This window comes from Dioscorea cayenensis, chromosome 16 (assembly GCF_009730915.1).
Source record: "Dioscorea cayenensis subsp. rotundata cultivar TDr96_F1 chromosome 16, TDr96_F1_v2_PseudoChromosome.rev07_lg8_w22 25.fasta, whole genome shotgun sequence".
Classification (NCBI taxonomy): Eukaryota; Viridiplantae; Streptophyta; class Magnoliopsida; order Dioscoreales; family Dioscoreaceae; genus Dioscorea; species Dioscorea cayenensis.
Genome location: NC_052486.1, coordinates 16,183,362 through 16,207,363, shown reverse-complemented (window position 1 = coordinate 16,207,363; position 24,002 = coordinate 16,183,362). Strand labels below are relative to the sequence as shown.

Genomic DNA, 24,002 nt, shown 5'->3' with positions numbered 1-24,002 from the left:
GTACTTGGGTATTTGTGAACCCTAGGATGTATTTGTTTCATTGACATCTCTTTATTATGCTTTCAATTAATTGATGTTTGTTGTGAGTTCCAACCTTGAATGCTTGATTGTATGAACATTTCCCACTAGAGTGACACTAGGGTTGAGAGTTCTTGTTGGTAACCTTGTGAGTGAGTGACACACCACGAGCAAATAGACAAAAAGCTAGGTTGGAGAGGGGTTGAGAGGGTGAGTCGAGATGTGCAGGGGCGTCCCCTTTCCCTCAGCGTGATAGATTCTACCTCCGTTCCTCGAGTTCTTTGTGGCCATAATAGAGTGAATGGTCTAAGGGATGACCCTCAACTGGGGCATAGTTACGAGTGCAATGGGTGAAGCGTTGAGGGCAATCTTAGTATCTAGGGGCTTAATCGTGGTTAGGGGACCTTCCACCGGACCAAAGGGTTAGGTCTATAATTAGGGAAGAGATTTATCACTTGGAATCCCTAGAGCTCATTGTAATTCTATTCGAGTCGCGATGTTGAGAGGGTTATCTAATCTCTCCTCCGGGACATGTATAGAGTTAGGCATAGTTGACCTTAGATTTGGGACTATGTATTTAAGGATTTCCACGACTCACCATTGCAATAATTAGGAAGCATAATAGAGGGTTCTTGCACTTGGAATGATTGTCCTAGGCGGAGCATTTTCCGAGTACCCCATCTTTATCGATTTCCTTACCTCCTCCTTTACTTGTGCTCTCTTACTTGTTGCTTTTAATTTTGAGAATCGAATCATTGTCACACTTATCACTACGGATCTTTTACATAGCTAAGAAGTGGATTAAGTGTTTTTATTCCCTACTCCCTGTGGATTTGATACCCGCTCATCCGGGATTATTACTTCGACAAACCCGTGCACTTGCGGGATATACGCAAGGGGACCTTATCAGACTCCTAGTCACAATTAAGCCCCAAACTAAGGATTACTTCAACGCTTCACTCTGTTGCTTACGCAACTATGCCCCAATGGAGTTCCTCTCTTAGCACTTCACTCTATTGTGACCGTAAAGAACTCTTGGGACATGGAGGTAGGGTAAATCACACCGAAAGGGAAAGGGGACTTTTCGAAAACTCTCGACTCACTCTATCGACCCTCTCCAATCTTGCTTTGTCTAACACTCATGATGTGTAACTCACTTACAAGGATTACCAATGTAGGGCTCTCAACCCTAGTGTCATTCTAAGGAAAAAAACCCAATCAACAAGCATTCAAGGTTGGAACTCAATTAAAGACATCAATTAAAAGAAACATAATAAAAAGGTCAAAGAAAAAAATATTATCATAGGGTTACAAGTTCAAGTACCCACTACGGGTTTAGCTCTCCATGGAGAAAGATACAATCAATAATGAAATCAAAAAGTAAAAAGCATGCAATCCATAAGTAAAAAGACCATTGGCATTACGTAGTCGATGGTCTTATGGAATCAGTTGATTTCTTCTCCAAAGGTTTTCTCTTCAAGCCGAGGGCAATCTCGCCGAATCGATGCCGGCGAAAGCTCCCCCAATAACCCTTTTCCAATGGAATGTGGTGTTCAAAGCCATAAAACCACTTCATTACATAGTGAGTCATGGAAATCTTTCATTACATAGTCCCAAATCTAGGAACAACTATGCCTAACTCTATACATGTCCCGGAGAAAAAATCGAACAATCTCAACACCTCGAGTTCGCATAGAGTTGTAATGAGCTCTAGAGATTCCAAGTGATAAATCTCTTCTAATTATAGACCTAACCCTTTGGTCAAAGTGGAAGGTCCTAACCCCGATTAAGCCCTAGAAACTAAGATCACCTCAGCGCTTCACTACGTTGCACTGCATACTAAGCCCCGTAGGAGGGTCATCCCTTAGACCATTAACTCTATTATGGCCGCGAAGAACTCGAGCGAGGTAGAATCTATCACATCAGAGGGGAAAAGGGACGCGCATGTACCTCTCGACTCACCCTCTCAACCCTTTCCAACCTAGCTTTGTCTAACACTCGTGGTGTGTCACTCACTCACAAGGTTACCAACAAGAACTCTCAACCCTAGTGTCACTCTAGGGGAAATGTTCATACAATTAAGCATTCAAGGTTAGAACTCCCATTAAGCATCAATTAATTGAAAGCATAATAAAGAAATTCAATGAAACAAATACATCCTAGGGTTCAGAAATACCCAAGTACCAACTAGGGGTTTAGCTCTCCATGGAGCTAAGTACAATCAAAGAAATAGAATGTAAAAGCAATGAATCCATAAAGAAACCCCTCGATGAGTGCGTGTCGATGGTCTTGTGGAGAGTCCTCTACTCATCACTAAGGGATCGCTTTGTCCGAGCCCTACGATACACCTCGCCGGGATCGATGCCGATTAAGCTCTCCCAATAACCTTCTTGAAGCGACCGCGAGATGTCGAGAGCCCTGAGAACCTCTCCCAAAAACCCTAGTCGAAGCCCTCTCTCATGTTGGAGAAAAGATGGAGAAAAAGAATCTCTGAAATCGGGGCTGAATCGGCTTTAAATAGAAATTTTGGGTCGGGCGACTACGCTTACGTGGATTTTTCCACGCCCATGTGGATTTTCCACGGGCGTGGATAATTTCCACATGCCCATGTGGATTCTCTGAATTCCTCTTTTCTCGGCTGGTCAGTGAACAATCTTTGCTACGAGTATCTTCTCTGCGATATCCATACTGAATAGCTTCCCGAATCCATAATGTCAACGGGGTAATGCAAATCGGGGACACGTTCACGTCGTTGATCAGTTGCTTTTTCAATGATAGACAAGTTGGTGGAGCTCTTGTTCTATATGCATAAGTCGGAATGCTCGAGTGTGACTGCCCTTGTGCCCCTCCAAATGGATGTGCCAACTAGAATACGAGGAGGTTGGCACACACTCTAGCATCTCACACCTGACCTATGTCTTTGCGTTTGAACCTTAGCAAGATTTCCTCCAAAATTGATGCATTACGATCCACATTGGCTTCTTTCCTTCATACTTGGCCTCACAACCCTACCTGCACAAAAGTAACATAAAAACACACATATTAGTGTAAAAACCGAGAAAAGTAATGCTCAACACATAAGGAATGAGCAGCCGCATTCATATTGCACAAAGCACTTATCAAACTCCCCACACTTAAGCTTTTGCTTGTCCTCAAGCAAAAATTAAACATTCTATGCATCAATGAAGAAAATTTTGAAAGTGGTTGGCCTTAGGTTTGCCAAAGTATACAAAGAGAGCATTCTACAAGTAAGGGAAATTTCAACACTAAATATGAAAGATCAAAGCTCTAGCTAAAAACTTGAATAAAAAGGACAACAAACCCGAAATCGGGTATACGTGTGTAAACTCACTCCAAAACAACCCAAAGGTATGCTCCTCAAAGTTCTAAGTACAAGGGACATATTTATCTACAAAAAGTGACAACAATTTCAAAGATGGTAGTAGCTTCACACATCCTCTAAGGTAGCCCTTTTCCATGACGCTAAAGGTGGCTTTAACACTTTTCGAGGTGGTAGCTCTTTCTACGCGGGAGTGGTAGCTTTCCTCATCCTATGAGATAGCTCTTTCTCTCATTAGGGGCATAACTAGTATCCGACTTATGAGAGTAGCTTCATACTTCATAGGTGGTAGCTCTTTCACCCAACAAGCACAAATAAACAATAAAAACTGAGAATTTAACACAAGAAACAACTATAACTAGTCCCTTTAACATCAAACTTGAGTTTCCAAAAAGAGTCTAATAAGTGATTAGTGTAACAAGTATAAATCGGGGCAAAAAATTCCTGAGACATTCAAAAACAAAAACTAGAGCATGAAAATATTCAATGTTAAAAATTTTCCTAAACTCAAGAATGCAATTAATGTAACTAGGGTGAACCCCACACACACACACACACACAGACACACTTAAGTTGTACATTGTGAGCATATATCCGATCCTATGTCAGCATATATCAATCAAGAACAATAGAAAAAGATGTGTAAACTATGGAACTCCCCCGACACTTAAGTTGTACATTGTCCCCAATGTACACATGCAAAACTCACTCAAAATGTATTTCATTCAAAAATAGATGTAGGAGAAACAATCAAAACAATACACCCCTGACTCCGAGTGTCACGTTTGATGGAGCTAAGTCCTTGGGAGTAATGTTCTGATGGGTTGTGAAAGCTCACTGCGACCAAGTGCGAGGCTTACCTTGGCCACTGCCCATGACTAAGTCTCAATTCCCATGATAGACAAGACCATCTGCGGGCATACAGGGGGTTCGATTGAAGCTCAATAAAAACAAAATATCTGGTATATATAAAGAGATAGATAATGAATACAACCGAGATGCAAAATGAAAAATAAACTCGGGAAGGAGAATCCTTTACGAGTGAACAAATCTAAAAATGAAATGCATAAAAAGGAAAATAAAAGTAAAAGTCAAGTGTCGGTGTACGCCCTCGTGCTAACCCGGTCTTTGCTGTGGTGAGGCAGCACATGGTGGGTCCACCGGTGCTAGGAGTTGAGGGATGGAGATGTTGGAGGCCGAGGGGAGCGGAGTAGTCCTCGGCCATGAGACAAATGATGAGGCGGGACGTCTCGCTCTAAGATCTGGCTATGTCACGTCGAAATGTGGCATGAACTACGTGTGCTTGAGTGGCTGCGTGGCCCTAATCTCGCAATCTCTGACTCGAGCCTCGGGTACCTACCGTCGATTATCACTCCTAAAGGTGCTCTCGAGCCTCTCAAAGCGATCGTGAGCTCGAGATGGTGAAAACATCGCCTTGCGGGGGATGGTTCCTATGCCACTTTGGAGGTGCCTCGGTCTCCATTTGTCTTTGGTGATCTTTGGGGGAGGCGAGATGTTCGAGATACCCCGAGTTCATCACTGCAAAAAACCCATGTCCGTACCCTGCGGACCATACCCATCAACCTCATCGTCTCTAGGGCTCGGGGAGGCGGGTATACTCGTCTTCTCGGCCCCTGAATCAAGTCCAAGAGACCCATGCCAAATACTAATCTCGTGATGTAAGGGCCCAGAAGATCACTCCCAATCTAGCATAGTACCAGCTTGATATCGATGTACTCGGCCATGATGTGCCCTAAGTGAATCGATCATGTGTGCACCATCAGTACAAGTATAAGTTCTGTCAGACTCCGGGAACACCGGTGCTATCACCCACTGACCATTCACCCGACCTACTCATGATTGCATGTAAATATGTCTGTATGCGGTCGGGAAGGCGCGTGCAAGTGGACTTTACCCGGCTCGTCTTGACCACGACCACATAGCACTCTGTAAGCTCTCTGCGGGGTCAAGGTTCCAAGATAATCAGTCGGTAACTGAGCGTACTCCTCCGTATCTGTAAATGCTTCCTCATGCAAGCTAAGTAGAGCAGGCGGTAACACTCAAGCTATGGTGGTGTCCAAATACTCTAAGCGAATGATTGTCAAAGCTGTGAAAACTCACGTTCGAAAACCGCACGGCCTAGTTTCAAGAATCCAAAAATACACCAGGAAATCACTTCTACTTCATTCTAAACATAAATCATCTTTCTAATGGAAGAAACGAAGCATTATTAACTAGATTAATCGATGGAAACCATGAATTGGCAAAGAAAATGATAAATAGGGCTTACCGACGAGATGGAATGAGAAAATGAAGAACCGGCCAGAAAACCGCGGAAAAATCCTACCAAATTGGCGCTATAGAAGTCGGAGGCCCGATGTGAGAATGTTTCCAAACGAATAGAGGGATGTGAAGGGGAGAGAAACTAATCTTCTTTAAAAAGAACTTCGTGTCCCTTGGCGTGTGATAGTGCATGGTCATTCCGAGGGCGGCCGGACACCCTTGTGCCGCTTCTCGGATGAGCTAGCATGATCACAATTCCAGTAGTGTGGAAATTCCCACCGCTCGCGTGCGTTTTTCACTAGATGCCTTAGAAAAACACAGCAAAGCTCTGCATAAAGTTTACGAACATGTTTACACACTCGGAGCACTGCCCTAGTATCACGAGTTTTGCCGGTTGCCCAAAAGCTCGAAACTGAATAGCGTCGACACTATCAAAATGAGCATAAGAGCGGTCGAACTCAAATTAGGCAAGCACATCTAGAGTGAGTGAACGGATAGCAGGGTCATGAATATTCAATATCTTATGCCAACTACCGACCGATAATAGTTTCTCGAGCTCATCAGCCATGTCATCTGCTAGTTGCACCTTCCTGAGTGACCCAACATCCGGGATTCACGTTTGCCCAAACTTAAGCTTCGCTAACAGCTCAAACCGAGCTTGATGCTCATGAAGTGTGAATTCCATGACTTCCGGCTTAGGGGTAGGCCCTCTAGGATGTTTAGCAACTGCCTTCTTCGATCTCGTGGCCATACCTGCATGTATTAGAAAAAAATCAATTTCACTCAGAGAAATACTAACGCACGGCCGCTGCGGAAATTCCACACGCCCGTGTACTTTCACGGGGCATGGAAAACGCACGGCCTTTGCAGTCATTCTCCCAGCTACACCCCCATCTCACTCCCAGATATTCTCAAAAACAAATCATAACCATTTTAGCAAGAAACTGATGTGTATTATCCATTTAAATCGCATGTAATCAGCTGGACTCAAAGAAAGTCGATGATGAGAAGAAATAAAGTCTTACCGATGAGTTGAAGCAAAACACCTCTACAATCCGGATAATTCACAATCAATCGATTAAAAGACAGCAAGAGGAGGTTAAGAGAATGCCGAAAAATGTTCTTTGAGCGACCTAGGGTCAGCTGAGCAGCAAGGTCTGACTATTTTATTGGGAGAGCAGACAGTCTTTTAATTCCTGGAGATCCACACGGGCGTGCGGCATAGCCCACGCCTGTGTGCCCTCAAACGAAGATATCACAGGGGCGGACACACGCCCTTGTGGCTTCGCTGGATATCCGAGAAATATTATTAAATGTTCTACCCGCCCGTGTGGAAATTACGCACGGGCGTGGACATTCACATGCCCAACTCACAGGGGCCGCCACACACCCCTTTGTCTTCTCGGGATGGAGAGAACTCCTCTGCAGAATTTTGCACTGGCGTGTGGAAATTACCCACGCCCGTGTGTGGTTCACAAGGTCACCCACAGGGGCGAGTCCACGCCCCTGCATGCTCTCGCGATAAACCGCCCAACTCTGCAGGAATTCCCACGCCCGTGTGGAAATTACCCACGGGCGTGTGACAATCGCATGGTCGTTCACAAGGGCAGCCGCACGCCCCTGTGCCTTCTTTTGATGAGCTCGCAGTGCAAATCCAAGGGCGTGTGGAAATTCCATACGCCCGTGTGTTTTCTCTGGATGACCTAGAAAAATCTGGAGGCTCTGTAGAAGATTTCTGAACATGTTTACACACTCAGAGCTTGCTCTATTATGCAATTTTTACCAGTGAAAAACATGAAATAGAGCTCAAATGACCAAACTTCGCCAATTCCACATGAAAACACACGATTAAAATTCAAAGTGAACAAGGAAACCTCAGCACAAGCATCTAAGAAATTAAAACACCAACACTTAACAAATTATTCATGCAAACAAACTAAACTAAAAGCTAAGAAAACAGTAAACACTTGGGTTGCCTCCCAAGAAGCGCTTGTTTAATGTCACTAAGCTTTACGTACCTTGTCTTACGTCACGGGGTTTCATGAATGAAAGTTGCCCTCTTACCCATGGCTTGAAAGCATGATGTCCAAAGTCTCTTGAGAGTAGAGTGTGTATTATCGGGCTTCAGACCACCTGACAATGATACGTCCAACTTCTTCGGTTCACGTACATATCCAATAGCCTTGGAGTGTTTCCGGTGGCGTCTCCTAGCCCTCTTCATTATCCAGAGCACTTTCTTCAATATCCCCGGGGTAGATGGTACTTCTTCTATCGAACCAAGCATCATTACTTCTTTATAATCCTCCTCTTGGTCGAACAAACCTTCAGACAGGTCCGGATTGAACATCTCCTGCATGTATTCATCAACAATCTCATCAGTAGTGTCTAGAAAATATAAACTATCATCGAAATCAAGAGAATGACGCATGGCTTCAGCAAGGCGATATGTGAGCTTGTCATCTCCAACTCTCAATGTGAGCTCTCCGCCGTCCATGTCAATCAATGCTTTGGAAGTCCGCAAGAACGGTCTCCCAAGTATCAAGGGTACATCCGCATCCTTATCGACATCTAGTACTACAAAGTCAACCAAAAAATGTAGTTGTCCACCTTGATAAGCACGTCTTCAATGATGCCTCTCGGATGTCACACTGTTCGGTCCGCTAGTTGTAAAGTCATCCGAGTAGGCCTAGACTCACCCAAGCCTAGATTTTGAAAGAAGGTGTACGGCATGACGTTGATACTAGCCCCGTGAATCGGCCAATGCCATTTCCTCACCTAAATTGACAATATTTCACGGAATGATGAAGCTTCCCGAGTCTTTCTTCTTGTTCGGCATGTTCTTTTGCAACACCGCCGATCATGAAGCATCTAAAATCACTGAAGCACTCTCCTCCAACTTCCTTTTGTTGGTCAATAAGTCTTTGAAGAACTTCACATACTTAGGCATTTGGGCCAATGCCTCAACAAAAGGAATATTAATGTGGAACTGTTTGAACAAACTCAGGAACTTATTGTACTGTTCATCCCCTTGGTCATTTTTCAATCAAGAGGGATAAGGGATTCTTGGCTTGAAAGGTGGGGCTGTCACCTCTTTCTCCTTGCTTGTTCCCTCTTCAACCTCTATAGCCTCAGGTGCGTGTTCTTTTGGTTTCTCACTCGGAAGCCTACCTTCAACTTCACGACCACTTCTCAAAGTGTTCGCCTTCACGTGCTCTCTAGGATTGGTCTCTGTATTGCTCGGCAAGCTTCCATGTGGCCTTTCAGAGAGAGACTTCGCAATTTGCCCCACCTGATTTTCAAGGTTACGCAAAAAGGCGGTGTGGTTGCGAAGTGTAGACTCAACTGATTCAAACCTTGTATTTGCTGACTGTATAAATCTAGTCAAGTGCTTCTCTAGGTCACTCATTCGGGTTTCCAAACCTGAGACTCTGTTTTCCACCTGAGGGGCTTGTTGTTGTTGTTGGAAACCCGGTTGCCCCATGGCCTTTTGTGGACCTTGATTACTCTATAAGAAATTGGGATGATTCATCCAACCCGGATTGTAGGTATTGCTATATGGGTTTCCTTGAGGTCTCATGCCATTACCTACAAAATCAATATTCTCCACCAAAAGAAACATCACCAATAGAGATCGGGCAATCGGAGGGAGCATGTCCTCCACCACACCCGGTGCAATTAGTCACGGCCGCCCCTATATTTGAAGTTAGAAGATCTAACTTCTTATTCAAATTTTCCACTTGGGCCTCCAATGAAGTTACCACATCTATCTCATGGAGACCGGCCACCTTTTTCTTCTCCCTAGCATTCCATTGGTAGCTATTTAACCCTATTTCTTCAATCAACAGACGGGCCTCATCGGAGGTCTTGCTACCTAAGGTACCTCCTGCTGCCGCATCCAAGAGTTGCCTTGTACTCGGGTTCAAACCATTGTAAATGGTTTGAACAATCATCCACTCCAGGAATCCGAATTGCGGGCACTTTCTCAGGAGCTCCTTGAACCTTTTCCATGTCTCGAATAGAGACTCCAATTCCAACTGAACAAAGGATGAGATCTCGTTCCTAAGCTTTGCTAATTTTCTGGGAGGGAAATAACGAGCTAGAAAAGCTGCCACCATCTCCTCCCACGTGGTAATTGACGCTCTAGGTAACGAGTGTAGCCACTGCTTTGCTCTGCCCTTTAGGGAAAATGGGAAGGCTCTCAATTTGATTGTATCATCCGTCACCCCATTTATCCTCAGCATATCACAGACATCGAGAAAGCTCTCTATGTGACTGTTTGGATCCTCATCGGCCAAACCATTGAATTGTGCGGATTGCTGCAACATGTGGATGAATGCCGGCTTTAGCTCGAAGTTTTGAGCTGTAATCGGGGGGAGCACAATACTCGACTGTGTCTCTAATACTGAAGGTCTGGCATAATCGGATAATGTTCACTGTTGCTCATTCTGTTCTGCCATGTTTTCAGATTCTTTTACTTCCAAATCAGCTAGATTAGACTGTTATTGTACAGGCTCTTTCCCTTTTCTTCTAAGTGTACGTTCAAGCTCAGGATCTCCTTCAATCAATTTTGAGTGATTCGCTCGGGTCATAACCTGGAGCTGCACCCAAAAAGAAGGAAAAATAAATCAGAATGATGATAGAATAAGAAGATAGGAAACAGAATGTATGGTGAAATAGCTAAGAAAATAAAGTGCAAAGTATATCTAAACGCCTATTCCCCGGCAACGGCGCCAAAAACTTGACAAGATCCCCTTGCGTATATCCCGCAAGTACACGGGTTTGTCGAAGTAATAATCCCGGATGAGTGGGTATCGAATCCACAGGGAATAGGGAATAAAAATACTTAATACAATTCTTAGCTATGTTAAAGATCAATGATGATAAGTGTCACAATGATTCAATTCTCAACAATAAAAACAACAAGTAAGAGAGCAAAAGTAAAGAAGGGTAAGGTAATCGATAAAGATGGGGTACCCAGATAATGATCCGCCTAGGATAATTGTTTCAAGTGCAAGAACCCTCTATTATGTTTCCTAATCAATGCAATGGTGAGTCGTAGAAATCCTTAATTACATAGCCCCAAATCTAAGGTCAACTATGCCTAACTCAATACATGTCCCGGAGGAGAGATTGGATAAACTCTCAACCTCGCACTCACATAGAGCTGCAATGAGCTCTAGGGATTCCAAGTGATAAATCTCTTCCTAATTATAGACCTAACCTTTTGGTCTAGGTGGAAGGTCCCTAACCACGATTAAGCCCTAGATACTAAGATCACCTCAACGCTTCACTCCGTTGCACGCACAACTAAGCCCCAGCGGAAGTTCATCCGTTAGACCATTCACTCTATTATGGCCGCAAAGAACTCGAGGAACGGAGGTAGAATCTATCATGTCGGAGGAGAAAGGGGACGCTCCTGTACCTCTCGACTCACCCTCTCAACCCTCTCCAACCTAGCTTTTTATAACGCTCGTGGTGTGTCACTCACTCACAAGGTTACCAACGAGAAATCTCAACCCTAGTGTCACTCTAGGGAAAATATTCATACAATCAAGCACTCAAGGTTGGAACTCACAATAAACATCATTTAATTGAAAGCATAATAAAGAGATTCAATGAAACGAATAGATCTTAGGGTTCACAAATACCCAAGTACACACTAGGGGTTTAGCTCTCCATGGAGCTAAGTACAATGAAAGAAATTGAATGTAAAAGCAATGAATCCATAAAGAAACCCCCTCGATAGTCATGTTGATGGTCTTGTGGAAAGTCCTCTACTCATCGTCCAAGGATTCCCTCGTCCGGTATAGGATACGTCTCGACGGAAGCTCCACTACCAACCTTCTTCCTCAGGAATAACAATGTCAGAGCCGTAGAACCTCTCCAAAACCTTAGTCAATACCCCTCAAAACCCTAGCCAAAGCCCTCTCTCAAGTTGGGGAAAAGATGGAGAAAAGAATCCTGAAATAGGGGCTGAATCGGCTTTAAATAGTGCTGGAATCGGGCGACTACACGGGCACTGTGGATCTTTTACACGCCCATGTGGAATTTCCATACGGGCGTGTATAATTTCCACACGCCCGTGTGGATTCTCTGATTTCCAGTTTTCTCGGCCGGCTATGAACATTGCTACTACAGTGTTTTTCTATAGTACTCTACTACAGTATTCGGCTTGAATAGCTTCCCGAATCAGTGCTTTCATCGGGGTAACACAAATGGACACCGTTCACGTCGTGGATCACTTACTTCTTCAATGATAGACAAGTTGGTGGAGCTCTTGTTCTATGTGCATAAGTCGAAATGCTCGAGTGTGACTGCCCTTGTGCCCCTCCAAATGGATGTGCTAACTAGAATACGAGGAGGTTGGCACGCACTCTAGCATCTCACACCTGACCTATGTCTTCGCGTTTGAACCTTAGCAAGATTTCCTCCAAAATCGGTGCATTGTGTTCCACATTGGCTTCTTTCCTTTATACTCGGCCTCATAACCCCACCTGCACGAAAGTAACATAAAAACACACATATTAGTGTAAAAACCCGAGAAAAGTAATGCTCAACATAAGGAATGAACACTTCGCATTCATATCGCACAAGCAGCTTATCAGTTTCTGTGCCCTGCAAAGCAAATAACACACGATTAAGCACAAAACCGGCATCAATCCTTATAGAAATACATGCTAAATACATCAAATATATACACTAAAATATGTACATTTAGACACTTATCAGTCATGTCGATGGTCTTTTGGAGTAGCCAAGTCTTCTCCAAATGTGCCCTTGTCTGGCCTAGGGCACACCCCGCTAGATTGGTACCGACAAAAGCTCCCCCAATAACCTTCTTCCAAGTAGAGCGAGGTGTTGAATCCTTAGAACCACTCCAAAGATGTGCCAAAAGCCTCTCTAAACCATAGCCGACAGCCTCTCGAAAGATGGATGAAAGTTGGAGAAAAGGAGAAAAGAAGATTCCAAAAATCGGGCTTAATTGCGGCTTAAATAGGGATGGAATCGGGAATCCACACTCCCCTGTGGATTTTTCCTACAGGCTTGTGGAATTTTCACAAGGGCGTGCGGAATTTCCACACATCCATATGATTCTCTAGAAATCCTGTTTTCGGCTGGCTGTAAACAGTAACTGCTATAGTACTTGCTCTAGTGTTTTGCTCTAGTAACTGCTATAGTCATGGACATCTTTAAATACATGGTCCCAAACCTAAGGTCAACCATGACCAACTCTACACTATGTCCCGACGGAGAAATCAACCAGTCTCAACACCTCACACTGTGTAAAGTTGTAAGAAGCTCTTCGGATTCCAAGTGATAAAGCCTATTCTTATATATAGATCTAACCCTTTGGTCCAGGCAAAAGACCCCTAGTCACAATTAAGTACCAGGTGTTAAAGTCACTTCAACGCTTCACCCTGTTGCTCGCGCAACTAAGCCCCAGCGGAGTTCATCCCCTAACCCTTCACTCAATTGGGACCGCAAAGAACTCTTAGAAAGTGGAGGTAGGATAAATCACTCCGAAGCGGAAAGGGCATGCTCCACTACTTTTAGACTCACCCTCTCGACCTTCTCCAATCACCGCTTTGTTTAACCCTCATGGTGTGTCACTCACTCACAAGGATTACCAATGTAGACTCTCAACCCTATTGTCACTCTAAGGGAGAAATCATTCAGCAAGCATTCAAAATTATAACTCAATTAAAAACATCAATTATGAAAAGCATAATAAAAGGTTAATAAAACAAATACATCCGAGGGTTCACAAATCCAAGTACCCACTGTCGGTTTTAGCTCTCCATGGAGCAAGATACAACCAATAATGAAATTGAAAGTAAAAACATGCAATCTATAGTAAAACCACCTCTATATTCATGTCGATGGTCTTGTGGAGTTGCCTCATCCTCTCTAAAGGTTCCCTTTTCAAGCCAAGGGCACACCTTGCCAAATAGGTACCGATGAAAGCTCCACAAATAAATATCTTCCAAGAGAATCATGTTGTTGAAGCCGTAGAACCACTCCAAAAGGCTTGGCAAAGCCCCTCTAAACCCTAGCCGCTAGCCTCTCAAAAGATGGAGACTAGATGGGAAAAAAGATGCTAAAATCTGGCTGAAAAATGAATTTAAATAGGGTGGAATCGGGCATCCATACGGGCCAGTCGATGTTCCACATGCCCCTGTGGAATTTCCACACGGGCTTGTGGAATTTCTATATGCCAGTGCGGATTCTCTGGAATTTTGATTTTTGGCCGACTGTGAACAGTAACTACTACAGTAAATTTCTACATTTGATTGCTACAGTACCACGCCGAAAACACTCCCGAATCCACTTTTTATCAAGGCAACATAAACGGCCACATGTTTATGCCGTAGATTGCATCGCTTCTTTAATAAACTGGTTCATTAGTGAAGATCTTGCTATAATTGCACAAGTTGGGATACATAAATGTGACTGCCTTCGTGCCCCTCCAACTCATTGTAATCGCTTGAATACATGGAGGTTGGCACACATTCATGTATCTTAGAGCCCCACTATTGTCTTCAAGTTTGTTCCTTCCAAGATTCCACCAAATAGTGCGTTCACGGTCTACTTTTGGCATCTTTTCTTAATGCTTAGCTTCACAACCCTACATGCGCAAAAGAACACAAATACACATGTATTAGCGCTTAAACCTGATAAAAGTAATGCTTATCGTAAGGAAAGAATACTTCGCATTCTTAACACACAAGTACTTATCAAACTCCAACACACTTAAGCTTTTGCTTGTCCTCAAACAAAAATAAAAAATTGAAGTATAGAAGAAGGAAATAGTGAAAGTGCTTGGCCTTAGGTTCACCAAAGCATGCAAAGAGAGCATTCTACAAGTAAGGAAAATTTCAACACTAAATACAAAAAATCAATGCGCTAGCTAAAAACTCGAATAAAAAAAGACAATAAGCCCGAGATTGTGTAAGTGTGTGTAAACTCACTCAAGTAAACCCAAAGTATACTCCTCAATGTTCTAAGTATAAGGGCCTTATTTAACTACAAAACATAACAAAACAAAAGGATGGTAATTCTTTCTGAAGCGGCCGCTAAGGTGGCTTTCATACTTTCGAGGTGATAGCTCTTTCTACTGGGGGTGGTAGCTTTACTCATCCCAGAGATACCTCTTTCTCTCATTAGGGCATAACTCGTATTCGACTTATGAGAGTAGCTTCATACTTCATAGGTGTTAGCTCTTTCCAACAAAAATGCACAACTAAACAATATATCTATTTTTTTTCTTTCTCTTCTTTTTCAAATTTTTTTAGCAAAATAACACAAGAAACAAAACTAATTAGTCCTTTAAACATGAAACTTGAGTTTCCAAAAGAGTTTCGTGAGCGAGTGGTGCAACAAGTGTCAATCGGGCAAAAATTTCTAGATATTCAAGAACAAACTACAGTATGAAAACATTCAATGTTAACATTCTCCTAAACTCAAGAATACAATCATTGCAACTAAAGTGAATTGTTATTGGCTACGTGAGCATGTATGTCAATCAAAATTTATATAAAGGACTTGTGCAATGTGAACTCTCCCCCATACTTAAGATGTACACTGCCCTCATTGTACTCATGCATGCACAATAAAAAGTAAATCACTCAAAAGTATGTGTGGGAGTAGGTGATTGGAACAATATTCCCCTGAACTCCTAGTGGTGCGTTTGATGGAGCTAGATCCTTGGGATTTGAATTCCAATGGGTTATGAAGCAGACATGGCCATGTGGAAAACACATTGACCGTGTCTATGACTAATCCTCAATTTCCATACTGACAAGACCATCTGCACGTATACACAAGGGGATTCAATGAAGCTCAATAAAAACAAAATCAAACTCGAGTCCAAAAAGATATAGAAATGAAATACAACTCGAAGAAATGAAGTACAAAAACATAAAGGCTACTAAAAGTAAAAACGCCTCAAGCGTTAGTATTAGGGGCTATCTCGGCTACTGCTGCTGGTGAATATGATGCTGGTGCCACAAAAAAATGAAGATTGAGTGAAGAAAAGAGAAAGACATGCTTACCAACAAAATAAGGATGGAAAGCTTTGAAAATAGCCGCAAACAACTCTAGAACTCTATTAATAGATTGTGAGAGGTCGGGAAAGCGAGGAGAGGTGACGTTTACGTATTTGGGAGTCAAAGAATAAAGGGGCACAATAGATTAAAAAGAAAAGTAACACTTGCTCACTGTCGGCACATCGACACGGGCGTTTGGAAATTACCCACGCCCTTGTGACTCCACAGGAGGGACTCATAGGGGCAGACACGCGCCCCTGTGTGCTCTTGGGATAGCCTCTGAACACATCCACATGAGTGTGTAGAAATTCAATACGCCCGTGTGCCCGACCCACAGGGCCACCCACAAGCCCTTGTGTCTTTTCTATCCATCTGAGAAATTTCTCTAAGTTATTCACACACCGCTATGCAAATTCTATATGGGTACATGCATCCCCATGTGTCTTCTCGGGATGGAGCTCTAAGGCTCGACAGAGAAACACATGCCCGTATGGAAATTCCACACCAGCGTGAGACCGTCACAAGGTCGTTCATAAGGCCAGACGCACGCCCTTGTGTCCTCTCGGGATGAGTTCATAGTAGAGACACACGCCCATGCAAAAATTCCACAAGGCCATGTGTCTTCTCTGGATGACTTAGAAAAATCTGCATACTCTGAGCCTACTTATACAATGCAAATTTGACCAGAGAATCATGAAAAACATGTTCAAGCGACGAAGAAACTTCGCCCCACACAATTATGCACATGAAAACATCAATGATCCATAAGAAACACACATCAATAGCATATAAACATCAAGACACCAACACTCAAAGTCTTATTCATGCAAACTACTAAACTAAAATCTAGAAAAAAATAGTAAAGACTTGGGTTGCCTCCCAAGAAGCTCTTGTTTTACGTCACTAAGCTTGACGTACCTCTTCCTTACCTTATGGAGGCTTGAAAAGAGTGTGTTCCTCCCAACTAGACATTGCATAGCCACTTCTGTTAAACCAAAAATCAACTTGCCGGGGTGGAATATTTGTTGGAGAGTCCAACCATCTTACCTTTGGCCTCCAAGGAAACAATTTGGGTTGGAAATTGTCTAAGCTTAGCACATGTGGGTCATTGGATGCTTTAAATCTCCTACCCATATCTTCTCCCATTCCCAAAATTTCTTTCTTGCAATTTATTAGTTGATCAATCCCAAAGAGAGATGCGTGTTCCATTACCTTAGGGTTTGCTTCTTCTTCCATTTCAACTTGAAAGCAATATGTCTTCACCAAGCCTTCTTCCATCATTATTTGCTCACAAACACACTGTCCATTGAAGCAATCCCCACTTTGAAGGAAAGGTTCTTCTTGCATCCTCTCACTCTCTACAACATCATACCCATTCTATCCTACTTCTTCATTGTCATTCACTACCATATCATTTCTATAAGGAACTTGAATTTCTTGCTCAAATACTTGTTGTTCCATAGAGAGTGTGTCAAGTATCCCTCCTAATTGATGCTCAAGGTTTTAAAGGAGGCTTTATGACATCTAAATGTGGTCTCGATATTTTGGGCATAGACATCGGTAGCTTCAATAAAATTAGCTAATACTTTTTGCAACTGAAGCGCATCCTCTCCAAGTAGCTCACCCTTTTGACATTCACGTTAAGATGCTTCACAATGTTGTCCATCATTATTCCATAATTGGTTTGGGTAGCCCACATCAATTGGATGATATGTGTTGGAACATGGATTGCTCTGTTGTTATAAAGTAACAATTTTATCAACTTTTTTACTCAGAGCATCAACTTGAGAATATAGAGCAATGAGCGAATCAATCATCATTTAAGCTCCTTGCAAGAAAGAGTAAAACATGACAAAAGAAAACAAATGAGAATGATGGAAGAACAAGAAAGTGTTAAATAGAATGAATGATAAATAGCTAAAATAGCAAAGTGAAAAGTGCTTCTAGAACGCCTATTCTCTGGCAACGGTGCCAAAAACATGATAACTCCCCATTGCGTGTGACCCACAAGTGCACGGTTTTGTCAAAGTAATAAATCCCAGGTGAGTTGGGTATCTTATCCACAGGGAATAAGGAATAAAAACACCAAGATTCCTACTTAACTAAGTGGAAATGAAATAATGATGGTGTGGATAAAGGTCGATGCAAACAAACTAAAGAAAATAAGAAAGAGAGGCACAAATAAATGAGAGGAAAGGCAATCGATAAAAGTAGGGTACTCGGATATTGTTCCTCCTAGGATTATTGCTTTAAGTGCCAAATCAACTATTATGCTTCCGAACTAATGTTTAATGAGTCGTGGATATCCTTAAATACACGGTCCCAAACCTATGGTCATCCGTGACCAACTCTACACTATGTTCCGGCGGAGATATCAACCAGTCTCAACACCTCACACTATCTAAAGTTGCAAGAAGCTCTTCGGATTCCAAGTGATAAACCATATTTTTATATTTAGATCTAACCCTTTGGTCCAGGTGAAAGACCCCTAGTCATAATTAAGCCCAAGGTGTTAAAGTCACTTCAACGCTTCACTCTATTGCTCGCGCAACTAAGCTCGAGCGGAGTTCATCCCTTAACCCTACACTCTATTGTGACTGCAAAGAACTCTTGGAACATGGAGGTAGGATAAATCACATCATAGGGGAAAGGGGACGCTCTGCTACCTCTCGACCCTCTCCAATCTTGTTTTGTCGAACCCTCATGGTGTGTCACTCAATCACAAGGATTACTAATTTAGACTCTCAACCCTAGTGTCACTCTAAGGGAGAAATCATTAAACAAGCATTCAAGATTGAAACTCAATAAAATACATCAATTAAGAAAAGCATAATAAAAGGTTAATGAAACAAATAAATCCTAGGGTTCAGAAATCCAAGTACACACTTGGGGTTTAGCTCTCCATTGAGCAAGATATAATCAATAATGGAATCAAAAGTAAAAACATGCAATCCATAGTAAAACCCCCTCGGTATTCATGTCAATGGTCTTGTGGAGTAGCCTCATCCTCTCCAAAGGTTCCCTTTTCAAGCCTAGGGCACACCTCGCCGGATCGGTGCTAATGAAAGCTCCCTCAATAACTATCTTCCAAGAGAATCGCAGTGTCAAAGCCATAGAACCACTCTAAAATCCTTGCCAAAGAACTTCTAAACCCTAGCCGCCGGCCTCTCGAAAGATGGAGAAAAGATGGGAAAAAGGAAGTTGAAATCGGGCTGTAAAATGGCTATAAAGAGGCTTGAATCGGGCATCCACATGGGCTTGTGGATGTTCCACACGCCCCTGTGAAATTTCCACATGGCCATGTGGATTCTCTGGAATTCTGATTTTTGGCCGGCTGTGAATAATAATTGCTATAGTAAAATGCTGCATTGAATTGCTACAGCACCATGCCGAAAACACTCACGAATCCACTTTTTATCGAGGCAACATAAACGGCCACACATTTATGCCATAGATCGCATCACTTCTTTAATAAACTGGTTGATTGGTGAAGATCTTGCTATCATTGCACAAGTTGGGATACGTAAATGTGACTGCCGTCGTGCCCTTCCAACTCATTGTAATGGCTTGAATACATGGAGGTTGGCACACATTCATGTATCCTAGAGCCCCATTTTTGTCTATGCATTTGTTCTTTCCAAGATTCCACCAAATAGTGCGTTCACGATCTACTTTTTTTTTTTTTCTTAATACCTAGCTTCACGACCCTACATGTGTAAAAAAACACAAATACACATGTATTAGCGCTTAAACCTGATAAAAGTAATGCTCATCGTATGGAAAGAATACTTCACACTCTTAACATAGAAGCACTTATCAAACTCTCTCACACTTATGTTTTTGCTTGTCCTCAAACAAAAATAAAACATTAAAGTATAGAAGAAGGAAATAGTGAAAGTGCTTGGCCTTAGGTTCACCAAAGCATGCAAAGAGAGCATTCTATAAGTAAGGAAAATTTCAACACTAAATACGAAAAATCAATGCTCTAGCTAAAAACTCGAATAAAAAAGGACAATAAGCCCGAGATTGTGTAAGTTTGTGTAAACTCACTCAAGTAAGCCCAAAGTATATTCCTCAATGTTCCAAGTATAAGGGACTTATTTAACTACAAATCGTGGCAAAACAAAAAGATGGTAGTAGCTTCACACATCGTCTAAGGTAGCCCTTTTCCGAAGCGGCCACTAAGGTGGTTTTCTCACTTTCAACGTGGTTGATCTTTCTACCGGGATGGTAGCTTTCACTTATCCCATGACATAACTCTTTCTCTCATTATGGCATAACTAGTATCCGACTTATGAGAGTAGCTTCATACTTCATAGGTGGTAGCTCTTTCCACCCAAAATGCACAACTAAACAATATATCTTTTTTTTCTTTCTTTTCTTTTTCCAAATTTTTATTAGCAAAATAACACAAGAAACAAAACTAATTAGTTCCTTAAACATCAAACTTGAGTTTCCAAAAGAGTTTCATGAGCGAGTGGTGCAATAAGTGTCAATATGGGAAAAATTCCTACTAATTAAAGAACAAACAAGAGCATGAAAACATTCAATGTTAAAACTCTCCTAAAATCAAGAATATATTCATTGCAACTAAGGTGAACCGGTATTAGCTACGTGAGCATGTATGCCAATTAAAATTTATGTAAAGGACATGTGCAATGTGAACTCCCCTCCCCAACACTTAAGATGTACTGATAAGGTCCCCTTGCATATATCCCGCAAGTGCACGGGTTTGTTGAAGTAATAATCCCGGGTGAGCGGGTATCGAATCCACAGGGAGTAGGGAATAAAAATACTTAATTTGATTCTTAGCTATGTAAAAGATCAATGATAATGTGACAAGGTCCCGTTGCATATATCCCGCAAGTGCACGGGTTTGTCGAAGTAATAATCCCGGGTGAGCGGGGTCGAATCCACAGGGAGTAGGGAGTAAAGACACTTAATTCGATTCTTAGCTATGTGGAGTATCAACAATGATAAGTGTGATAATGATTCAATTCTCAACAATTAAAAGCAACAAGTAAGAGAGCAAAAGTAAGGAGGAGGTAAGGCAATCGATAAAGATGGGGTACTCGGATGATGCTTCACCTAGGATAATCGCTTCAAGTGCAAGAACTCTCTATTATGCTTCCTAATCAATAAAATGGTGAGTCGTGGAAATCCTTACATACATAGTCCCAAATCTAAGGTCAACTATGCCTAACTCTATTCATGTCCCGGAGGAGAGATTAAATAACCTCTCAACCTCGCACACGAAGAAAGTTGCAATGAGCTCTAGGGATTCCAAGTGATAAATCGCTTCCTAATTATAGACCTAACCCTTTGGTCCAGGCGGAAGGTCCCTAGCCACAATTAAGCCCTAGATACTAAGATCCCCTCAACGCTTCACTCCATTGCACGTGCAACTGGGCCCCAGCGGAGGTTCATCCCTTAGACCATTCACTCTATTATGGCCGCAAAGAACTCAAGGAATGGAGGTAGAATCTATCACGTCAGAGGAGGAAAGGGGACGCTCCTGTACCTCTCCACTCACCCTCTCAACCCTCTCTAACCTAGCTTTGTCTAATGCTCATGGTGTGTCACTCACTCACAAGGTTATCAATAAGAACTCTCAACCCTAGTGTCACTCTAGGGGAAATGTTCATACAATCAAGCATTCAAGGTTGGAACTCACAATAAACATCAATTTATTGAAAGCATAATAAAGAAGTTCATTGAAACGAATACATCCTAGGGTTCACAATCACCCAAGTACCAACTAGGGGTTTAGCTCTCCATGGAGCTAAGTACAATCAAAGAAATCGAATGTAAAAGCAATGAATCCATAAAGAAACCCACTCGATGGTCATGTCGATGGTCTTGTGGAGAGTCCTCTACTCGTCGCATGGGATCCTTTGTCCGGCCTAGGATACACCTTGCCGGATCGATGCCAACGAAAGCTCTTCCAATAACCTTCTTCCAAATGACGTGTGATGTCGGAGCCATAGAATCTCTCCAAAACCCTAGGCAATACCCCTCAAAACCCTACCTGAAGCGCTCTCTCAAGTTGGGGAAAAGATGGAGAAAAGAATACCAAAATCGGGGATGAATCGGCTTTAAATAGGGCTAGAATCGGGCAACTCCACGGGCGTGGACGCTACACGCGCCCGTGCAGAATTTCCACACGGGCTTGGATAATTTCCACACGCTCGTGTGGATTCTCTGTTTCTCTTATTTCTCAGCCGGCTGTGAACAGTGCTACTACAGTACTTGCTTCAGTGTTGCTACATTACTCTGCTATAGCCTTCGACCTCGATAGCTTCCCAATTCCATACTTTCATCGGGGTAATGCAAACGGGCACATGTTCACATCATGGATCACTTGCTTCTTCAATGGTCTACGCGTTGGTGGAGCTCTTGTTCTACATGCATAAGTCGGAATGCTCCAGTATGACTGCCTTTGTGCCTCTCAAAATGGATGTGCCCACTCGAATACAAGGAGGTTGCCACACACTCTAGCATCTCACACCTGACCTATGTCTTCGTGTTTGAACCTTAGCAAGATTTCCTCCAAAATTGGTGCATTCTGATCCACATTGGCCTATTTCCTTCATACTCGGCCTCACAACCCTACCTGCATAAAAGTAACATAAAATCATACATATTAATGTAAAAACCTGAGAAAAGTAATGCTCAACATAAGGAATGAACGCTTCGCATCCATATCGCACAAGCACTTATCATAATGAATGTGACAATGATTCAATTCTCAACAGTAAAAGCAACAAGTGAGAGAGAAAAAGTAAAGAAGGGGGTAAAGCAATCGATAAAGATGGGGTACCCGGATAATGCTCCACCTAGGATAATTGTTTCAAGTGCAAGAACCCTCTATTATGCTTCCTAATCAATGCAACGGTGACTCATGGAAATCCTTAATTACATAGTCCCAAATCTAAGGTCAACTATGCCTAACTCTATACATGTCCCAGAGGAAAAATCGAATAATCTCAACACCTCGCACTCGCATAGAGTTGCAATGAGCTTTAGGGATTCCAAGTGATAAATCTCTTCCTAATTATAGACCTAACCCTTTGGTCCAGGAGGAAGGTCCATAACCACAATTGAGCCCTAGATACTAAGATCACCTAAACGCTTCACTCCATTTCACGCGCAACTAAGCCCCAGCGGAAGTTCATCCCTTAGACCATTCACCCTATTATGGCCGCAAAAAACTAGAGGAACGGAGGTAGAATCTATCACGCCGGAGGGGAAAGGGGACGCTCCTGTACCTCTCGACTCACCCTCTCAACCCTCTCCAACCTAGCTTTGTCTAACGCTCGTGTTGTGTCCCTCACTCACAAGGTTACCAACAAGAACTCTCAACCCTAGTGTCACTCTAGGGGAAATGTTCAAACAATTAAACATTCAAGGTTGGAACTCACAATAAACATCAATTTATTGAAAGCATAATAAAGAGGTTCAAAGAAACAAATACATCCTAGGGTTCACAATACCCGAGTACCCACTAGGGGTTTAGCTCTCCATGGAGCTAAGTACAATCAAAGAAATAGAATGTAAAAGCAATGAATCCATAAAGAAACCCCCTCGATAATCGTGTTGATGGTCTTGTGGAAAGTCCTCTACTCGTCGTCCAAGGATTCCCTCGTCCGGTATAGGATTCGCCTCGACAGAAGCTCCCCTACCAACCTTCTTCCTAAGGAATGACGATGTCAGAGCCATAGAACCTCTCCAAAACCTTGGCCAATACCCCTCGAAACCCTAGCCGAAGCCCTCTCTCAAGTTGGGGAAAAGATGGAAAAAAGAATACCAAAATCGGGGCTAAATCGGCTTTAAATAGGGTTGGAATCGGGTGACTACACGGGCGTGGATGCTCCACGCGCCCGTGCGGAATTTCCACATGGGCGTGAAAGCTACCACTCCGGTAGAAAGAGCTTCCACCTTGAAAGTGTGAAAGCCACCTTAGCGGCATCTTTGGAAAGGGCTACCTTAGAGGATGTGTAAAGCTACTACCATCTTTGAAATTTTGTTACCGTTTGTAGATAAATAAATCCCTTGTACTTAGAACTTTGAGGAGTATACTTTGGGTTGTTTTGAGCGAGTTCACACACTTACACGATTATGGGTTTGTTGTACTTTTTGATTCGAGTTTTTAGTTAGAGCATTAATTTTTCGTATTTACTGTTGAAATTTCCCTTACTTGTAGAATGCTCTCTTTGTATGCTTTGGTGAAGCTAAGGCCAAGCACTTCCAATATTTCCATCATCTATGCGCATGATGTTTTAATTTTTGCTTGAGGATAAGCAAAAGCTTAAGTG

At 42.6% G+C, this 24,002-nt stretch overlaps 1 non-coding gene across 1 annotated transcript; it reads left to right on the top strand.

The window, feature by feature from the left end:
- The first annotated feature begins 9,601 nt into the window (after nt 1-9,601).
- On the top strand, nt 9,602-9,708 carry LOC120279849. The gene has a single exon (XR_005542150.1). It is a non-coding gene; the product is annotated as a small nucleolar RNA R71 (small nucleolar RNA).
- Nucleotides 9,709-24,002: the final 14,294 nt, after the last annotated feature.